The sequence below is a fragment of the Balaenoptera musculus genome, chromosome 3 (assembly GCF_009873245.2).
Source record: "Balaenoptera musculus isolate JJ_BM4_2016_0621 chromosome 3, mBalMus1.pri.v3, whole genome shotgun sequence".
In the NCBI taxonomy this organism is placed as follows: Eukaryota; Metazoa; Chordata; class Mammalia; order Artiodactyla; family Balaenopteridae; genus Balaenoptera; species Balaenoptera musculus.
The window spans coordinates 77,050,044-77,071,166 of record NC_045787.1 but is presented as its reverse complement, the minus strand read 5'-3'; the positions used below and the strand labels follow the sequence as shown (position 1 = coordinate 77,071,166).

The 21,123-nt window shown below is 41.5% G+C and overlaps 1 protein-coding gene across 9 annotated transcripts in view; it reads right to left on the bottom strand.

Annotated features, from left to right (window-relative positions):
* CAST (calpastatin) overlaps positions 1-21,123 on the bottom strand; it is a 119,128-nt gene that overhangs the window by 66,729 nt on the left and 31,276 nt on the right. Inside the window, exon 1 of one of the 9 annotated variants that reach the window (XM_036847227.1) lies at positions 14,885-15,056. The exons of 6 other annotated variants lie outside the window; for them this stretch is intronic. The gene's annotated coding sequence lies outside the window, so the exon portion shown is untranslated. Of the gene's footprint in view, positions 1-14,884; positions 15,057-21,123 lie in introns of those variants that run through there. 2 more of the 9 variants (XM_036847225.1, XM_036847226.1) reach the window with 2 other exon arrangements.

The following is a 21,123-nucleotide window of genomic DNA, read 5'->3' as shown; positions in this document are numbered from 1 at the left end:
ATATCCGAATCCTACATGCCCTTCCTTTCAGGTGTATCTCACTAGCGCCAGCACTGGTATTGTAACTTCCGAACCACTGCAATCCTAAGTGGGCATCCATCCGCCTTCGCCAATCCCCGCTCACTTACAGTACCATATACAGGCAAGTAATGACCTAATTGCGGCATGAAGTGTCTCCTCCACCACATGGGGTTCCTTTAAAAGAGCTGTCTGTTGGGTACACTAATCTGCTCACCCCCACTCTTACTCACGGCAGGTTTCTATCCAAGGCTTTCCCTTGATTCTGCAGGATGCCTAGTGAGGCTGCACGAGAAGAGAAGCAACACCTAGGACCAACCCAACCATCCTGTGATGCTGGATGTGAGTGGAGAGGGTTGTGAGCTCGCCCACAGGTCCTGGCTGGACCCAAGGGCTTCTTCAGAAGGGGCGCGGTCCTAGAGGGCTTACTCATCCATTCTACTGCCATTAAATCTGGCTGATGAAAAAGTCATTCCCTCGGCTCCTTACCTCTCTGTCTCCCATGTCAGAGTCTTTTCACTTGCTTGGGCTCTCAGAAGACAATCAGCTTCTTTCCAGGCACTGTCAGCTGGTTCACGGGAATCCTCCCCTCCAGTCACTCAGTCTGACTTTGATCTCCCTCCTTGTGCCAGCTCAGTTCAGAAAGTGCACCCAGAGTGCACCCGGCAGATGAGTCAACGGCTGCCCCCTCACCCCATACCTTGCTTCCTCTCCCCACCCCTCACTGCCAGCGTGCCCACAGCCGCCCACCGGCGGCACCAGTCACCCTTCACACACCCCAGCTGCCTTTGTTTGTGGAGGGTTACTGAGAATGCCAGCCCACGTACGTGCTGCCCTTTTCCACCTGATAATCCATCTGCAGTTTCATTTTGAATCACTGACCATCCTCTTCCCCAGGGCTGCTGTGACACAGGGAGCTCCAGGTCCACTCCCCAGCCCTCTGACCTGTTTCCTTCTGGAAGCCTTTTCCACTTACTCCATTCTTCTCTGCATTCTTTAATATTTACTCACAAACCCTCTGCCTTCTCTCTTATATTACTGCATCCTTGGAGAGTTGATTTCTCCCCATGACTTTATTTTTTTTTTAATACATTTATTTATTTATTTACTTTTGGCTGTGTTGGGTCTTCATTGCTGTGCGTGGGGGCTACTCTTCATTGTGGTGCATGGGCTTCTCATTGCCGTGGCTTCTCTTGTTGTGGAGCAGGGGCTCTAGGCGCACTGGCTTCAGTAGTTGTGGCACATGGGCTCAGTAGTTGTGGCTTGCAGCTCAGTAGTTGTGGTGCACAGGCTTAGTTGCTCCGCGGCATGTGGGATCTTCCCGGACCAGGGCTTGAATCCGTGTCCCCTGCATTGGCAGGTGGATCCTTAACCACTGCACCACCATGGAAGCCCCTCTCCCCCCATGACTTTAAATATCATTTACTATGTGAACAGTTCTCCATACTTTATCAGCAGCCCTACTTTATTACCAGACAACATTATTTTACCTTAAAGGGAGGAAGCCAAGAAAGTCAGATGCAGGCTCAAATGCCTACTCCAGCACTTATTCATTCACATTAATTATCCTCCCAGAAGGCTTCAACCTCATCTGCAAAATGGGAGTAATACCACCTGCCTCTGGAGTTGCTGTAAGGGCCAAATGACGTAATGCAGGGAAACTCATCTGCCGCTGAATTGCTTGGAGTCTGCCTCCAAGTCCTCATTACCATTCCATTCTTTTAATTTCTTTCCCTGCCCACACTTTCCCTAGTCTAATCAGGTATCTCTCACACCTGGATTACATCAAGGCCTTTCTAATAGTTTCCCTGCCTTGTTCTCTCCCACCCCCGACTTCTAGCTCCCAATCCTTTCTATCGCTGCCTAATTTACCTGAAATAAATGCATACCATGTTCCCACTCTGATGAAATACTAAACTCTCAGTGGTTTCTCACTGTCCTAGATAAGGTCCAATGTCTTCTGCCTGAGCCTTAGACTTTCCACATTTGACCTAATCTCCTCATTCCACTACGTCTCTTGCTATGCCCCACACCATGTCTCCCCACCTCCCAGGATGCTGTCCTTCCTGTCTCAGGAGAACCAAATCGGGCAGCATAACTCACTGGTTAAGAGAGTGAGAGGCAGCTCTGGACTCAAGACTGGTGGAATTCCAGCCAGCACTGAATTCATGTGCAACCTCGACCAAGTTACTTAACCTCTCTGTGCCTCAGCGTCCTCACCTATAAAATGAGAATAGTAACAATTCTTACCTTATAGGGTTGTTTTAAGGATAAGTTGATGTACATGAACCCATTACAACAGCGCTTGGCAAGTGGTAAGTGCTGGACAAATGCTAGTCGGTGTTATCATCACCATCATGCTCCCATCCACCGCTGAGGAAGCCTTTCTTGTCATCCCCACGGCTGAGGAAGCCTTTCCCTGCTCAGACAGCTCCTACCCTCCTCTTGAAGATTTAGCTCAAGATACAACACCTGTATCTGCTTTAGCTCCTATTACCTTCTCAACTCTCATATGTTTGTACTTCTCACTTGAACACTTAATCATATATGCTGTTGAGGGTTACTGAGTCTTTTCTAAGTGTATGTCATGTCTTATCAATGAAGCTGTAAATTGATCAAGAGGCAGGGATCATTTCTGTTCTCCACAGTGCCTACCACAGTGTTTAATAGCAGAGAGGAGCTCAAAAATCACTGTTGATTCCAATATTTGTTTCCATTTTCTAATTGTCAATTAAAGTTTCATTTAAACAAAGAATGAAGTATAGTTTTAATACCTTGGTTCTTTTTTTAAAAAAAGCCAGAATCAAGAATATAATTAATAAATCAGAAGAAAGGTTCAGTCTGATAGCTTCTTAATGGCGATGAGTCCACAGGTAAGTCGATTAAACCTGAAGAGCATCTGGTTTCCCATGTGGAAATACCATGCACCCCACAGGGCTATTGCGAGAGTCAATTACATACCAAATATTAGGGCAATCTGGGCAAAGCACAAAACAAATATTAAAAATTTTTTTTTAATTAAGAAGTTCTGACAAATCAAAACCAAGTTAACTGATTTTTAACTTTTAAAGTTAGCTCTGCTAGATGCACAAGAGAGAAATGTATAATTTGCTTCTGAACCATAAAGAGATTCTTAATAACACATCTCAAAAAAAGAAAGAATAGAAATCATGGGTTTTTTTTAAAGTTCTTTCTTCACAGGATCCGTCAGACAGACCCAAACCCGAACTCCATGAGGGCAGGGACCATGCCTGTCTCAGCTGCTGCACATACCCAAGCATCGCACACAGTAGTTGCTTAACAAGTATGTGTTAAATAAATAAATGTATAAATTTGTACATGAATAAACATGAATATTATCTGATGGCTCAAAAGCAACATTATACGAGTTTTATTCAATCATCAGAAATTTTGTCCAAAGCACAGGTCAGAAAACTGATTAGGAAAACATAAACATCTAGTCTTTTACATCCTTATTGTCATCACCCAGTAGTTGTACAACTTTAAAAAAACGCATATACACAAAAAAATCCCTGAGCTACTTCCTGTAAGACACCTGGAACAAACAATAGACGGCTAATGAGGGGCTTTCTAAAGAAAGCACTGACGTTCTTCAGAAACACCATTCATGGACCCGGTGAGAACAGGTTTAAGGTGATGGATTATTCACTTCAGGAGATGAATATTCAGATGTTTAGCTCTGTCTATTGTTTGCCATGCAGTCACACCATGACATACCATCTTGTCTTGCAATGCCTTTAATTATTTACCATAAAAATGGTGCTTCTAAAGAGAACTTCAACTCAGTCACCTAACAAAGTATAGTATTTAATCATAACAAAAAACATGATTCTGATGAAATGGGTCATCTATGAATGCCGTTGAGCCATCTCTTTCAGGGAGAACATGGCTTTGTGCCAGCAGATCTAATTAGGGCACCAACTTACATCTCAGCATGTATGTAATGTAAGAGCAGGTCAATTGTGATAGGATCTTAAGTACAATATGAAGTTATAAGAGATCAGAAGAGGGAGACTATTTCTGAGTTGTGGGTTTGAAGACGGCTAGGAAAAACTTCACAGAGGAGATGGGAACAATTTACTTAGTATTAATTGCAGTGTGATGGGGAGGTAGGTGAGGACTATGGAATCTTCCATATGCCAGGAACTGTGGCAGGGGCTTTGGGCATCTGATTTCAATGTATCTTTATACAATCCTAGGACCTAATCATTATTATCTGCATTTTATAAACGAGAAAACTGAGGCTCAGAGAAGTTAGGTAACTTATCTAAGATCTCACAGTCAAGAAGTTGTAGAGCTTGGATCTGAACACAGACATTGACGATAATGCCCACGAACTTTTTGCTATAACAAGTTAACTCCCCTACTTTCAAAAAGTAAAATAAAAGATTTTAGTTTTATAAAACATGGAGTTGGAGCCCGAGATGGAGTAGTCATTCCAGGTGAGCAGAACAGCTTGAGCAAGACTTAGAGGTGGGAAAGTACCAGAGATAATCAGTCCAGAGGACAACCGGGTGGATGAAGTAGAACACGGCAAAATGAGGCAAACTGAACACTGCCTGGGGGAACAGAACGTGATTCTATCTCAGCTGAGTATGCTATACATTCATGAACTATGTTAAAATAATATAAAAATAAATATTATTTAAATATAAATATATTTAAATATATTACATTAATAGATTTACATATATTAAAATATATTTTAAATATATTTAATTATCTTAATTAAATATAATTAAAATATATTAAGATATATTATCTTAATAATATATTAAGATAAAAATAGAATGCCTGAGCTCTACTTGCTCTGGGAAGTGGAGAGCACATGCAGCTTTGGTCTCTGATGCAACCCTGTGGGCAGACCTCAAAATAAACATCCATATGTTGCCTGGCAACCGAGACGGTAGCCACAGTTGATCTGTGATGACAATCCAAGAGCCAGAGAGACCTGAGAACATTTGGCCACACCTTGTGAGTGCCTGATTATGAGGTCTAACACAGGACCACCCCAAGTGCTTAGAAAAAATCCACAAAACACATGAAGTTGAACTTCCAGTACTATAAAACAATTGTTTCATTTTCATTGCTTTGTGAACTCCACTTTTCCCCCTTTCCCCCTCTCTGCCCTGAGATGACTATTTTGTAAGCAAGGAAGAGAGCAAGCCACGTAGCCTGGATTAGTCATCAAAGAGCAGAAATGCAGCTTTTTTTTTTTTTTTTAAGTTGCGTCCATGCCTCTAAGGATCCTGGTTGCTTTTCTTGATGCATGAAATAATTCCAGCTACGTCTGAATTTGGTTGCCCAAGACAAAGCACAGAAGTTAGACCCAGAAAAGACAGCCTACTTTCCTCTTGTGGCCCCTCCCCTAGAAAAGGTTTGTGCGTCTATGATCTTCTTAAGCCTGTGAGTCACGCAGTTTCAGCAGATTAGAATCGATATAATGAACAATGAGGAAGACAGCCCATGACAAGCTCTTTGAACTTAAGTCTTTACCTCTCTAGAACACAGTTTCCTCATCTGTAAGCTGTCAGGCTTGAGAACTCTGTTGTTCTGCAACTCTAATATGATATGCTATAAATATGTAAAGCTTATTAAATAATGTACCCAATGACAGATGTTCAAAGGGAAACACAGGAGTTTAGCCTCTGGAGTCCCACGGACCTGGGGTCTCATTCTAGTTGTGTAACTTCAAGAAAGCTGCTCAAGCTTTCCAAACTTGTGTTTTTTATTTGTTAAATGGGTATAAAGATGACACCTAACTCATAAGATGGTAGTGAGAATTTAATGAGGGTGTGTTTATAAGGCCTGGCACATGGTAAGTCAGTAAACAAAAGTGATCTGTATTCTTTTACAAATATCAACAGCCTCAAAAGTTCTCCTCAGTCCCAGAATGGTGGAGCACTTCTGTGGTGACCACTGCTTTGAGAAGTTACACACGCATGTTGTTTATCTTAAAGAGAAAGGGCAACACTATTTTACATTATGAATTTTTTTTGGATTGAAATGCATGGCTTGTTTATCCTAAAAGATTATGAGCTCATCTAAAGCATATATGGTTACTGATGATATGATTACTGTATAAGAATAAAAAATTCTGAGCTCTGCTGAACAGTCGCCTCAGAGCCTTTCAGCTTGGTTTCCATAGTGCTTTCAAATTCATTCCTTAGGCACAGACCTAACAGAGTGTGAGAGAAATGAGAAGTTTTATGTGTCGTTGTGTTATAAGACCAACTGCCAGGCTCAGTCTCTACAGGGATGACAGACTCAAAGTGTCTCAACGAAACTGAGAGGGCACGTATGAGGAAATACTGGCATACAGCCAATTGTGTGGCGGCTGAGAGACAAGCCTGTCACATGACTGTTCTTGCAGCTGGCTTCTCAGTGAAGCATGTTCTTAATAAGAAGACTTAAATGGCAGGAATTATTACAAAGTTCCCTTCTCCAAGCTGCTTTCCAAATAACCAAAATGAAAATGTGGGGTGCAATAAAACGTCGTTCTGGAAACCACATAGGAAAAACAACTTCACAAATGTACACTAACAGCAAGCTTAATCTTTGCAAATATTAAAGAGGTGATGTTATGCAGTTAGGAGAATGGCTGTGGAGCCAGACCACTCGAGTCTGAATTCCAGCTCTGCTACCAGCTGTATGACCTTGAGCAAATTCCCTAACTGCTCTGTGCCGCAGTTTCCTCATCTGTAAAGTGGAAATAATCATAATACCTTCCACGACATTTCATCCCACTTTCACCTAAAATAAAAATTCAGTAGAATAGGAGAATTGATTTTAAAATAGGCTTCATTTGAAATTTATGTAAAAATATGAACAGTGCTACTTATCCTTCAGTCTAAGCAACTGTATTCCTACACTATAAGGGAGATTTTTGCTATGTAATTTAATCCTGCTTTTTAAAAATTTCACCATATTCAAAGATGTCTAATTCATCCCTCCTCTACTGCTTATTAAGACATCTAAAGAAACTCTGTCAACAAAACTCTTATTTGCTAATTCCAATCAGTGTACAATACTCTCTTTCACAGAAGCAGGAAATTTCGTTCATCAGAGAGAATTTCAACAGCATTAAGATATTAAGCAGAATAATAGAGGGCACAATATTAATTTCTAGTGCTTTTTGAATTTAGATACAAATTCCTCTCTTGGTTATTTAAACTGCCTGGATATAAACTACTGAGTCTAGGATTTTATAAGACTGGTCTACTGAAAAGAGCATTAGAATCAAATAGAATCTTACTATCTGTGTGACCCAGGGTAAGTTATTTAATCTCTCTGGGCCTTAGTCTTCTCATTTTAAAAATTGTCCCAATACCCACTTACCCATTTGCAAAATATGCAATTCTTAAGAGGATTAAATGAAATCCTATGTAAATCACTTAGCATAGTAGTTGTTTAACAAATTAATAAATGGTTGGTTTCTTTTTCTTCTTTCCATTTATTTTCATTTATCTAGATCCTGGAGAGCTTCTCCAAACTACATACATACTGCTGGACCTAACCCCTTTCCCACAGCTTTCCAGAATTATTTTCAGATTATCAGAACTAGCTAGAACGTCTTTTGTTTCCTATTGGTTGTCTTTCCATTTTGAACAGTAACCAAATCTTCAGTTCATTGATCAGTAGGAGAAGGTGGAGAAGTTATACACAAGCAGAAAAGATATGGTATATGGTTTATTACTGGTTCAACTGGAAATCAATCAGGGTATTTTGCCAAGATTTTAATTGCAAATATGTAGATCAGTGTTCATCACATTCAGTCTTTGGAAACATGTGAAGAGGTGTAAGAATATGATTGTCAGAGGACTGGAGAAGGAAACAATTCTAATTTGCTAGGCTAGGAATCCTGGCCTACCACAAGAACATTGTTTGAGAATAATTCAGCACCCATTACCACAATAATTAAAAAGATTCTCAAAACCAAGGGAGGGCTCAAACTCAACAACCAAAAGAAGTTAGCCTTTCCTTGTTAATCTCTAGATATTCAGCAAGGGGGTACATTGTTTCTTAGTGATGTGGATCCTTTGTGGCTAAAATTTCAAACAATTAATAATTAACTAATTAATTGATTTAAAACTCAAGATTAGAGTAGGACATCACATGGAAGATGATATAATTTTATAATATTGCTAGGGAAAAAAATGATCACTAATTCTAATCAGTGAAACTATACGCAAAGTATGCAGGATATTCATACACATTTAACTAATATTAAATTAAATTAAATATTCATACATATTTAATTATTTTATACTAAAATTGTACATAATGATTACAGGCAACGAATGTTATGTCAAGCTATTGGACAATGTGACTGGCCGAGCATTAACACCTTAGCTCAGTGGTTTTGGGCCCAGGAACAGAATCACTCATAGCCAGTGTATGGGGATCAGGGGAGGGCAGCAATGGACACTTAGAAATTTACAAAAGGGAAAGGGCAGGAGGGAGAGGGAGCAAGGATTATAGCTTAAAAAGCTGTAAGCCCCGCCCCCCAAATGATTCTCAAACTCCTCTACATGGAGAATGACTGCTTTAGGTTGTTTTAAACAAGATGGCCTTATAGGGGGTGGGTGAAATGACCACTCTTTTCTACCATCTATCGTTACCCACTGGCACTTTGACAGAGATGACAAACAGCCTCTTCCTGCTTTCATTTGGTCAAAAGAAGGTACTAGAATGCATTAGATAATAGGATAGATTCACAAAGTTACTTTTCAAAAGTACTTTCCAGCTGGTTTTGAAAGGAAGATTTTTGGTGCTGATACCGCCAGCCCAGGTTACTAAAGAGCCTATATGTTCCCTAAAAAGTCAGTCCTGCAATACCTCAAGAATATGTCTTCTCCAGTCTCATGACCCTAAACCCTGAGGACACTTGATACTTGCGATTATGCCTGTAGTGCACACTTTTCTTACAACAGAAAAATATAGAACGCTGTAGACATCACCAAGCCCAACAGTGCTGTCATTTTATAGGCAGATATTCTGGACCACTAGAGAAACTCTTAATGCTATACACATCCACACATCTAGTGTATAGCTCAGTTGCAAGGATTTAAGAAAAAAAAAAACAGTGCAATTTTCAAAATATTTATTAATTGAGTTTTCAGAAAAATAATATTTGCCTATCTCTGTAAATCAGAAGTATAAAACTCAAATGAAAATATACGTTGGGGGATGTGAATGAGTGTATCAGGCCAGTATGAAGAGGGAGTAGGAGGCTTCATGACAAAATAGAACATGTGTTCCTCATCTAAAGGCTTTCAAACATTTTAAATACATTGTGAGGGCTTAATAAAATTAATCTGAATTCTGATTCAAGAGCCCCCTTCTGTTCCAGACACAAAGAAATACTGTACAAAATTTAACATTAAAACATTAATTAAATAAAGAGATAAATCAAGAGATGGTGAATATGAAAGAGAAGTGGAGAATTCTGGAAGATGAAAATTCTGGCAACAAGTTTCAATTCCCTGCTGTAGACCAAGGCCTCTGAACCTGATACATCTTTGTAAATAAAATATTATGAAAAGATGCATGTCTAAAAGCATGAGGATATTGATATTCCAGGACTCTGATGATGACAAGCAATGGTAATGGCTTTTATATAAGAGGATCTTATTTGCCCTGTTGGATATAAACACAATTCCCTATTTTCATGATAAGGAGGAAACAGAAAAGGCTTATACAACTGAAAAACATACAAATAATTTTATTCTTTGCTCCTTTGTCTGGCCACCCTTAGTACAGCTAATAAAGAAACAATACGCAGGAGACTAAGCCCCTGGTTTCTCTGTAGGAAGTGTTCTCCCGCAACAACTCTATTCTGGGCATCTCTGGAGGCGCCAAGGTCTCATCTAGGTCTTTATACTGAGGTCACTTGTGCAGGGGACCTTAATCCATTACAGAGTCCAAAGAGCATGCCTGCACACTAAACTGGACTCAATCTCTTATAACAACTTTGAGTGAAATGGGAGTGGTCCAGGCCCTTTCTCGGGCTCCAAAAGAGGGCCATAAACATCAGTCACGTCAGTTCATGGGGGCCCCTCAGTATGATTCAAAAGTCTCAGCCCCTGTGAATAGCTACAGCTCTCACCAAGATTTCACTGCATTGCTAAGGTCAGAAGACGACTGCTCACAGATAGGCTCTGGCTAACCCACCTCACTTCTTAGAGCAGCGCTCATCAAACTTTAACAGGTGTAAGGATTTACCTCGAGAGCTTATTAAGCCATAGATTCCTCAGTGATTCTGATTGGGTAAGTCTGAGGTGGGGCTTGGGAAATCTCCATTTTTAAATAAGTATCCCAGGTGAATTTGACGCAGATGCTCTCCAGACTACATATCATGAAACACTGAATTAGAGCATTCCAAGGGGGTGCAGTACATCCCCAGCACAAGGATCGGGAGAGCCCCAGGGCCATGGATTAGTCTGGAATTATCCTACTGGCCCGCATTTTCTATTTGAGAACCAAGAAACTTCTCTTTTCTAAAGAGAGCCCCCCCCCCCCCCCCCCCCCGCCAACTGTTAAAGCACAGCTCTGTGCAATTAAGGAAGCCTTGCTTTGATTACAGTCAGCTTCCTCATTCCTCAGCAGTCCATTGGCAGGGCTCCCCGGGAAACTCCTTATATTCCAGGACTCTGATGATAAGCCACAGCGTCATCACCACTCACTCATATCTTAGCCATTATGATGAATATGTACCATGGGGCCTACAGAACTGAGGATAATTATCAGTGTGTTGGCAATATGTAAAAAAAACAAAAAACTGTTTACTAAAGTTAACTTGGTTAATCAGTAAAAGCAGACCCAAATCCTCTTTCCAACGTATAAGAAATCCTCCCAAATAAAACTAAGTGCTAGTTGTTTTCTTTTTTAAGTGTTGCAAAGGGATCTGTGGGAAAAGAAAGAAACACTACCAACAAAATGGACCAAGCAGCACCTTTGTAACTCATGTATGCCAATTATTCCTGGGGAAGGAGTCAGTAAAAATGATAAAAGGTGAGTAGAAAGGCATCTGAGGTTCTCCTTGTCTTGCTAAGGATATGTGCCCACTGCGTGGCAGCTGCCAAACGCGAAATAAGAGACTAAATTGAGACAATATGTCCTTAGAGATAAGTGTCTGGAATCCAGGGGCAGGTTATTCTGTTGATGAGCTGGTCTGCCCTCCCCTGCACCTTAGGTTGGGTGGTGAAGAAAGAAACAGGAAGATGAGCAGCAGAAACTTGTCACCCTCAAAGCTGGCTTGGAAGACGGACAACACAGATTCAGTCAGCTGTGGGGTCTCCAGTTCAACTGTGTAGAGCGCAGGACAGATGGAAACCTCAGGTATAGTTGACACTGGATGGAAATCCAGTCTGTCTACAAGGGACAGTTGTCAAGAACATCTCATAAGAGAGCCCTAGAATGAATCAGAACTCTCAGTCCTACATAAGAGCACACAGAAAAGTATACAGGGGGAGACCATAGTACCTCTACTGGTAGTTAGGGGCAAGTCTGGAAAGCTGGGATTAAGAAAATACTGAATGAGGAGAGCCAACGCTTGGGAAGTTGGATGTGTTCAGACCTCTGAAGAGTCCTGCATCCAACTGACTGGTTGCAGATCTGCTTTAAGGGACTCGTATTCCTAATGTTTATTCCCAGAAAAACAGGGCCAAGCTTAACCTCAGCCCCCTTCCCTCAACCTTCCACTGTGCTTTCATAGCACCTTGATAGCAATGCTTTTTAGCACTTTTTACACTGTGTTTTTATATTTGTTATATGGACCATACTTCACTTCTGTATTCCTAGTACCATGTCTGGCCACTGTAGAAGTTAAAAAAAAAAGAGTTCATTACTGATCATTTTGATTATCTACTCTTTAATCTTTAGTTAAAGGACAAACAGATGTTAAGTTCCAAAAACTCTACTTATAAATCCTAGAGAACAAAAATGAATATTATTCTACTTTTTCTGCCTATCCAGGATAAATTTCTAAACTAGTGCAGTGGTATCTTAAGGCTCTGTTCATATTAAGGTAAAACCAATATTCTTTTTCAATTCAATAGATATTTATTGAGCAATTACCATGTGGAAGGCACCATGGTAGTCGCGATGGGGGTCCAATGATGTGGATCCTGTCTTCAAAGGGCTCACGGTATAGTGAAAAGCTGGTATTCTAAGAACAAAGGTGACCAGAGGTAACCAAAGGTAGCCAAATGAGACTATGTAACCAAACGAGACTTTAGTGTGTGTTAACTTCACCCACTAAAACTCATTTTTTGGAAAGTATTTTATGGAGAGCTGTCAAACATGTTCTGAGAAACAATATAGTGCAATGGTTAAGAGATCAGGCTCTTACTTTCTTAATCTGAAAAATGGGCATAATAAGGGTATCTACTTCATCACTGCATCATCATCACATCATGTAAAGTGTTCAGCATATGCCTAGAACCCACTAATTGTCAGTAAATGTAGCTATAACTATTAATACTCAGATCTAATACAGATTGTGCTGATCTGTTCTTTTTTCTGAAACCTATTAAAGTCACTTGCTAATGATTTATTATTATTGCCTAATGTGGACAGAAGGGCACAAGGGTAAGAGTGACACTTTACTAGCAATAGGATTACACATAGCCTCCATCCAAATCTCCAACGTCCAAATATATGGACTTGCTCAGAAGTCAACGTGTCTTAAGGGATTCTGTAAAGTGCCTTAAAAATTGGAAATAATGGGACTGAGTAATTATTTATACGGCTTACCATAAAAATAGTGTACCAATTGTTCTTAACCAGGGGAAGTAGCACCCAACTAAAGGGTATTTTAAGACATGTGAGAGAGAGTGTTTTTGTCACGCTCTGGCATTCAGTGGGAACAAGACAGCCCTGCCCAACTAAGAATCGTCAACCCAAATGCCATTAGTACTCTGTTGAGAAACACTGGGTAGATGACATTTTTAAGTTAAAAGCTATTCACAGAGAAAAAAATAAAACACAATTGTTTTTGAAGACCCATTGTACTTTCCCAGTATGCAGATTATTAATTCAATATATCAAAAACTATAGGATAAAATATGTTCCTCTTATGAGGCCAGACATATTGATGCTAAAACACATATTCCAGATTCATATTGTCTTCAAAATGAGGGCACTCTGAGGTATAATGAAAGAAAAGATACAAAGACATCTATGTACACAGGAGAACATAGGTTGTGGGCTTTTTATTTAAATAGGACTGAACAATTAGATGGTTCATATTTTGGGAAAAGTAAATAGTCCTACCTAAGAAGTGGTGATGCATTAAAAATATAATTGTTATTATAAACAATGAATAGGAACACAAATATTTGACTGATTTTAAAAAGTCAGTTCAAATTAATTCCTCATGTTTTCTTAATTTTGTTTGCTTCATTCTTTCAAACTGCTATTTTACATGATACCTTTTAAATTTTCATTGTGAGAGAAGAATTATACTCGGCCAATTCATGGAACCATCAAGAAACTGAACCCACCACTAATACTATACTATAATCAACTCCTATCTGCAGTGGGAATCCTCTCTCAAAGCATGTGAACTGAACCATGACCAACATTTATACTTGAATGCACTGCTTCATAAACACTGTCATGCAGTCTGTGAAGCTCACTTGTTTATAATAGTCACCAAGGGTCCTTGCTGCATGCACCAGGATTCCCGCTCCATTCTCATTGCTATTGGCCACCTACCCCTTCTCTATCAGTCAGCAGATGCGGCCTTTGCTAGTTCGGCATGATTTTGCTAAATGTCACTACTTTGTTTTAATGTTATACTGTCTCCTAGAAGCCAGGCAGCATTCCCAGCGACAAATATCCTTTACATACTGAAAAATCAGTGTGCAAAAGTTAAATTCAGTGCCCACAAACAAAATGTCAGGAAGAGGCACTCTTTAAGTTACTCATTAGAAAATAAACTTTACCCTTTTGAACAGTAGATGCCACTCCTTACTGACCTTCGCTGCAATGCAGAGGTTTTCTCTCTAGAAAACATCTCATATATCAGGAACTTTCCAGAGCTGCTGATTAAGCATTTCCCTTCCTCTGATGTAGGTATAGGTGGGTTCCTAGAGGGCTCGTCAGAGGCCCCAAGGTCCAGCCCTTTAAGGAAGTTTCTTAAACTCTGCCTCGTTTTCTCAAGCTGTAAAATGGGTATAAAGAACTTGCCTCTTACCCGTTTATAACTGAGGAATGCTAGGACCCTAACAATACAGAAAAGATCGTCAACTCTCCATGAAAACATTTCCATTCTTGAAAGATAGGTACAAAGTACCCCTCAGCGATGTCATCCGACCACAGTCTCAGGCTGTGTTCAAGGAAATAGAACCAAAACATGTCACAACATTTGCCACACCACACCCAGCATGTATCAGATAAACGGAGAGGTTATACACAGTGAGCTCATTCTCTAAAACGGAGGTCATCACAGTGGAGGGGGCAGGGCTCGGGGAGAAGATTGGGTCTAACCCTAGAGATAAAAGTGCCAAACCAAATCGACATTGCTCCTGCTTTTCTTCTTTCAGCATTTTCTCCGGGTCACACAAACTCCTGGTTCTGTAACCCTACCGTGTAAGATCACCAGACACATTCCCAGCCCAGAAGCCAGCAACAGTGGCGCCGACAGGGAGGAGGGGTCGACAAGTAACACAAGTGAACTTAGAACCCGTTTGGAAGGAAATTGATCCTCAAGGGCAAGAGACGGGTAAGAGCGCACGTCCAAGTCTGGGATCCGTGGCAGGGTCCGAGCCTGGGACGCGCAGGGCCGGCGCGAAGGCAGCGCGGGCTGCCCGCCTGGGAAGCAGCCGAAATCAGTACTCACTCCGCGTCCGGCTTCCGGGCCCAGAGACTTCAGCGGGGTTTGGGGGATGTTTGCATTCCCGGTTGGGCTCGGCCCTCTCGGTTTCCGTTTGGAGCCTCAGCCCAGCCCGCAGAGAGGGAGGCGGCGGGGCGGCCCCAGGACGCGACGCTGGCCGCTCCCCGCCCCCTCCGCCCGCCCCCAGCGCGGTTCCGTCCGGGAGGGAGGTGCCCGCTGCCGCCGACTCATCGCGGGGCTGGCATCCCGGAGGCTGGCAGACTAAACAGCGCGGCCTGTGACGCAGGCCACCGGCCGATGGCAGAGGTCTACCACTCCTAGGATGTCGCCAAAGGCCCAAAGTGGGCTCTTTGCAAACACACGCCCCCAAATATTACTTTTGAAGCTATAAAGTAAATTAACATTTCACATCGTATAACGGATTTTTTTTTTAAAGAGCAGTTGAACAGAACTAGAATTCTACTGAATTACTGGACGTGATACATTATGACTAAACATTTCAAAATAACTAAGAAGGGATTTAAGCCACGGAATAAAATAAGAATTCATGAATTCATACTGCTATAAATAAATAAATGAATGAATAAGTATATAGGGGAGAAGGAAATGCTCTCCCTTAAAGAAGAATGCCAACTAATAAATGTAAGTGATGGGCCTAGAGAAAAGAGTTCTAAAATTTACAGGAAATATGGGAAGCCAACTTTTCCCAAAGCCGTAAAGCAATCACAGGGAAGACTCTGGACAGTGAGCTTGGGGTAGGAGTGGAGGAGGCTGCGGTGGCGGGAGGCTGAGGACCCGAGGCCTCAGGCCTATAGCTAGTGACAGCTGAGCAGCCAGCCCTTCCGCCTCCAGGCCAGAGGCGACGGCATTCGGAAGGCGGAGAGCTCCGGGGGAAGGCGGAGAGCTCCGGGGGAAGGCGGAGAGCTCCGGGGGAAGGCGGAGAGCTCCGGGGGAAGGCGGAGAGCTCCGGGGGAAGGCGGAGAGCTCCGGGGGAAGGCGGAGAGCTCCGGGGGAAGGCGGAGAGCTCCGGGGGAAGGCGGAGAGCTCCGGGGGAAGGCGGAGAGTTCAGGGGCACAGCGCGCAGCGGCGCACCCGCCTGCGCCCGGCAGTCAAAGCACGTGGGGTCCCCCTGACTTCTCCTGCTAGGTGTTCCTCACAACCACCTTGTTTATTATCAGTGTTCCTTTACTTCTGTTAAATAAAGGTGGCGAAGTAAGAGCCCTTCCAACTCTAATATTTTATTATAATTCCCTGAGAAGAAGACCCTCTCCTCATAATTCTTTTTTTTTTTAACATCTTTATTGGAGTTTAATTGCTTGACAACGTTGTGTTAGTTTCTGCTGTATAACAAAGTGAATCAGCTATATGTATACATATATCCCCATATCTCCTCCTTCTTGCGCCTCCCTCCCACCCTCCCTATCCCACCCCTCTAGGTGGTCACAGAGCACCAAGCTGATCTCCCTGTGCTATGCGGCTGCTTCCCACTAGCTATCTATTTTACATTTGGTAGTGTATGTATGTCCATGCCACTCTCTCACTTCATCCCAGCTTACCCTTCCCCCTCCCCGTGTCCTCAAGTCCATTCTCTACGTCTGCGTCTTTATTCCTGTCCTGCCCCTAGGTTCATCAGAATCTTTTTTTTTTTTTTTAGATTCCATATATGTGTGTTAGCACACGGTATTTGTCTTTCTCTTTCTGGCTTACTTCACTCTGTATGACAGTCTCTAGGTCCATCCAGCTCACTACAAATAACTCAATTTCGTTTCTTTTTATAGCTGAATAATACTCCATTGCATATATGTGCCACATCTTCTTTATCCATTCATCTGTTGATGGACACTTAGGTTGCTTCCATGTCCTGGCTATTGTAAATAGTGCTGCAATGAACATTGTGGTACATGACTCTTTCTGAATTATGATTTTCTCAGGGTATATGCCCAGTAGTGGGATTGCTGGGTCGTATGGTAGTTCTATTTTTAGTTTTTTAAGGAACCTCCATACTGTTCTCCACAGTGGCTGTATCAATTTACATTCCCACCAACAGTGCAAGAGGGTTCCCTTTTCTCCACATACCCTCTCCAGCATTATTGTTTGTAGATTTTCATAATTCTTCTTGATGAAAATTCAGCTTAAAATTCCTTTTTTGTTTACTGTCAGTATTTTCTCTGCTTTTTTGTTTCTCAAATAAACCTCAGCTCATCTAGGTTTTCCTGAGACAAAAGACAACTAGGATGACTTATTTGGGCCACTCCCTGAGAGGGACGAGCCCTGGGTCCCACAGCCCCACCGTTAGGCAGCATATCTCCCTCAATGAGGGTGAGTATGTCTGAGCTCCTCAAGAGTACAGGTTAGTAATTACATGGTTATGAAGTAAATTTTCCAAAGATTCTTGTCCTGCAGGACAGGTAGAAAGGGGCTCCCTTCCCTGGAGATGAAGAGGGATGTTATCGCTCCCAGATGTGCTGTGTCTATCCCAGTCCCTGAGGCTCAACCTTTCCCCCAGTGGGGACTCCGTATCACCCACATCTGAAAAACTGGAGGGTATTTATTAAATAGAGAAAATCCTGGACCTACCCACTCCCGGTGAATCAGATTCTTGCAGCTTGGAACCTGAGGATCTGCATTTTAACCAGATTGTCTAATCGATGTTTAGGTAATCTAAGGTACAGGTGGTCTAAATTACCCACATTCAGCACAATTCCGCATCCTTGCTGCTCAAAGTGTGGTCGCCAGACCAGCAGCAGCAGCAACTGGGAGCTTGTTAGAAAAGCAGAAAGAATCTCAGCCTCGCCCCAGACTTCCTGAGTCAGAATTTTCATTTTAGTAAACACCTCACCGATTCAGTATGTACCTTAAAATATGAGAATTACTGCTCTGATCTTGTTTCCCAAACCTTGGTTATTTGTGTACTACCTACTTAATATTTTTTAATCTGCCACAGCTACATGTACTTAATATTTTAAAAAATAGATTTACTTTTTAACCATTAATCTAGCCTTGTCTTAAGCAAAAACATCCATGGGATCACGAGTTTGAAGTGCCAGTTTACTTTTCCTAGTACGTTAAAATACATGCAGAACTATTGAAATAGAAACGCTTGCCTGCTTAGCAAACAGAGTCATCAAACACACCGCATGTGGTCCAGCGGTTCTGTGGGTGAGGCTGACACTGAACGATAGAATACCTTCCACAATATGCAGAGTTTATTCGGCCCCTTAGTCATATTATGGATGAGAAAAGTAAAGGCCTGGGAGGAGGGCTGTGCCGCCAAAGTTAACACAGCTAGTTATGGCAGAACCAGGGCCAAAACCACGGAAGGACTTCTCTGGTGGGTGCTTATTCCTGTGCAGATTTTCTCCTCTCTAACTGGGAGAAAAGCTGTTTGTACCCTCTTCTGTTTAAAAGGCCTAATGTTGCTAAACAACCTATAATCAGTGATTTTCCTCCCGTTCAATTAGGTAATTCTCCTGTTTTCCTTTCTGTAGTGGATAGCTGGCAGCTGACAATACACTTGAAAAATCCTCACTACTCACGGATCATTTCCCACCTAATCAATAAGCGCCTTCCCAAAGAAGAACCAGAGCATTCCCAACCCCAGATTCCCCGTGCAGCAGAGCTGAGGCATGGGACTTGCACTGGCCAATCAGCTGCGCCTCACAAGAGTGAGATTGAAAATAAGCCTGTGCGGAGGCGCCACCCACCGGTAGATCTGTGTTATGATAAGGCCTTTCAGCATTTGAGGTTGGCAGTGCCAGAGTTTCTGGCCTCCAGTCCTAAATGTGGTAGGTGCTGAGCTGCGGTGGCAGCAAGGAGAAGCTCCCACGGTGTGTCCGGGCATTGTTCCTGGCTGTGAAACTACATTCCTTCTGCTGGAGACTTCTGGATTTCTCTAGGAGCTACCCGCCATCCCTTAAGAAATTCCTTTTTAGCTTGAACTAGTCAGAGTAAATTCCAATTGGAACTGATAACTTTAACCAGTACTTCTTAATAGCTGTGCTCTCCTGCAGAGGCACTCCTGATGCAAGTTCAACCTCGCTTTCCTCACCTGAATAAGTTGGTGGTTACAATAGAAGTTGCCTGAGAACTCTTCCAGTAACACAGTTGCCTGACTGTGGATCGCAACTATTTTCTTATTTAATAGGAGTCTAATTTCTATAGCCTCATTAGTCATTATTAATTTATCAAAAATTTAATTTTAAGCACTAAACATCTTATAATAATTATTTTGAGTTATTCAATAGAAATATCTATGCCACTTAAGTGCTCTGGATCCTCCAAGCCCAGGACTGCATGGCAGAAGTGGTATTATTTGTGCACATAACTACTGATTTTGTAAGAACTCTCCTAAAACAGTTCTGCAATACATGGTAACCATTCTATCATTAAATACTGAATCTTTAATACAGACTATGATTTTCTTAATAATTGTAAAATTGTCACTTACTTTAACTTTCGAGTTGAATGTGTCCAGAATCAAGAAAACCAGGCCTAATTCTCACTGCCAATTGTATTTACTATTTTGTCATGTCATGTGTTGGGAGAATATTATTTGCCTGTGTGTGTTATGATAATTAATTGTGTAATAAAATGCTTCAAGGGATCACAAATGCTATTACCCCCAGCTTTTCTGAATGATGCACGGGAATGATCATTTTTAGGTGATGATGATACCGAGCCCTTTCAATCTGGCATCAAAAGGCAAAATAAGAAAACTAAGAAAGCAGATGTATTTTTTTTCTTCTAATACTCTATAAGAGTTAAAGATATAGAAAGGAAGGAATGAAGAATTAAATCCTGGAAAAACTAATATTCAGGAAACTGGTGAAGGAAATTGAGTCAGGAAACCACAGTGAAAAAGAATAATCGAGAGAAGAATGGAGATAGGAGAAGGCAGTGTCAGAAGCCAAGGAGAGAATTACAAGTGTGCCAGTAAACTAAAACAATAACTCTGTGGCTAAATGTGTCCACCTCCCAGTTACACCTCCTCCCACAGCTTCCTGAGACCTAGCAGGGTTTGGGGAGGATGGCCAAATTCTTTGTAAGCATTCCGCCTTGAAATGATTGGATGATACTCCTGTGGGGAAAAATGATGCAAAAGGGCCTGCTTCTTACCACGAAATTCAGGGGAAAAACAAAAACAAAAACTAAGTGCGATTTTCCACAAGGTACCGACCCTCTAGGAGTTTAGGTAATGATAATTCTAGAAACCATTTACAAATGATTCACTAAACCTCATGAGGTTGGGGTTTTGCTAATGAGGCTTCTCATTTTTTGAGGCAATAATTTAAGCATAAGTTAAATAAAGGTCCTAATACTGTAAAAGATAGGAAGTATCCAGAAAATCGTTTTTAGTTGGAGACCTCCAAACAATAGAATATGAGAGCTACCAAGGGCAACCGCAGCAGAGATATGTTTGCCCAGAATCTTCTCATTTCTCAGCTGAGTTTTACTTTGGGTACTTTTTAGGAGCTAGGAGAGCAGCTGAGACTCCAGAAGGCACTAAAATACGAACTCTTCACCAAGCAAGTAACATCCATGAGAAAGTCCACAGCCCTCCATAGGAGAGCTACCAGTTTTAAAGGAAAAATGCTTATTTACAATAGTTGTATAGGCAATCCTGAAATAGGTTAAGGTTTTTGATAATCTTGGACACACTGGAAGATCACAAGCTGAAATGGGAGGAACAAAACTATTTTATATATTGAAAACTGCTAGCTAAAATGGTAGTTACATCTTATATTGAAAGATGAAATTTCAGTGATTTTTATAAGTTGCAAAGCTTTGTAGTGTTATATTACCAAAGAAGGTTCAATCAGAGTTTATAAGGTCCAGGACCTTGTGTGAACTGGAAACCTGGCTTTGAACCCTACCTCCATCTTACTGGCTTTGTGATCTTGTCGAAGTTACTTAACCTCTCTGAGCCCGGGTTTCCTCAGGTATAAAGGAATAATAATTATAAGGTTGTGACGGGATTACCTAAGATAATTATATAGCACACTTAGCAGACAGCCTGGTGTGGTTAATACTCATGAAGAAAATTTGGTGTGTGCAAAAGTCAAATATTATGTATAGATATTTGTGGTAATAATGAATACTTTTGGACACATTATTATATGCCAGTAAGAATAATAACATAAATGGCTTCGCGAGGTTTTAAATCATTCAAATCATTAGTAAGAAATTACATGCCTCCCGCCTCACACTATCCCCACCAGCACAGAAATGATACTTTGTTCAAAAAC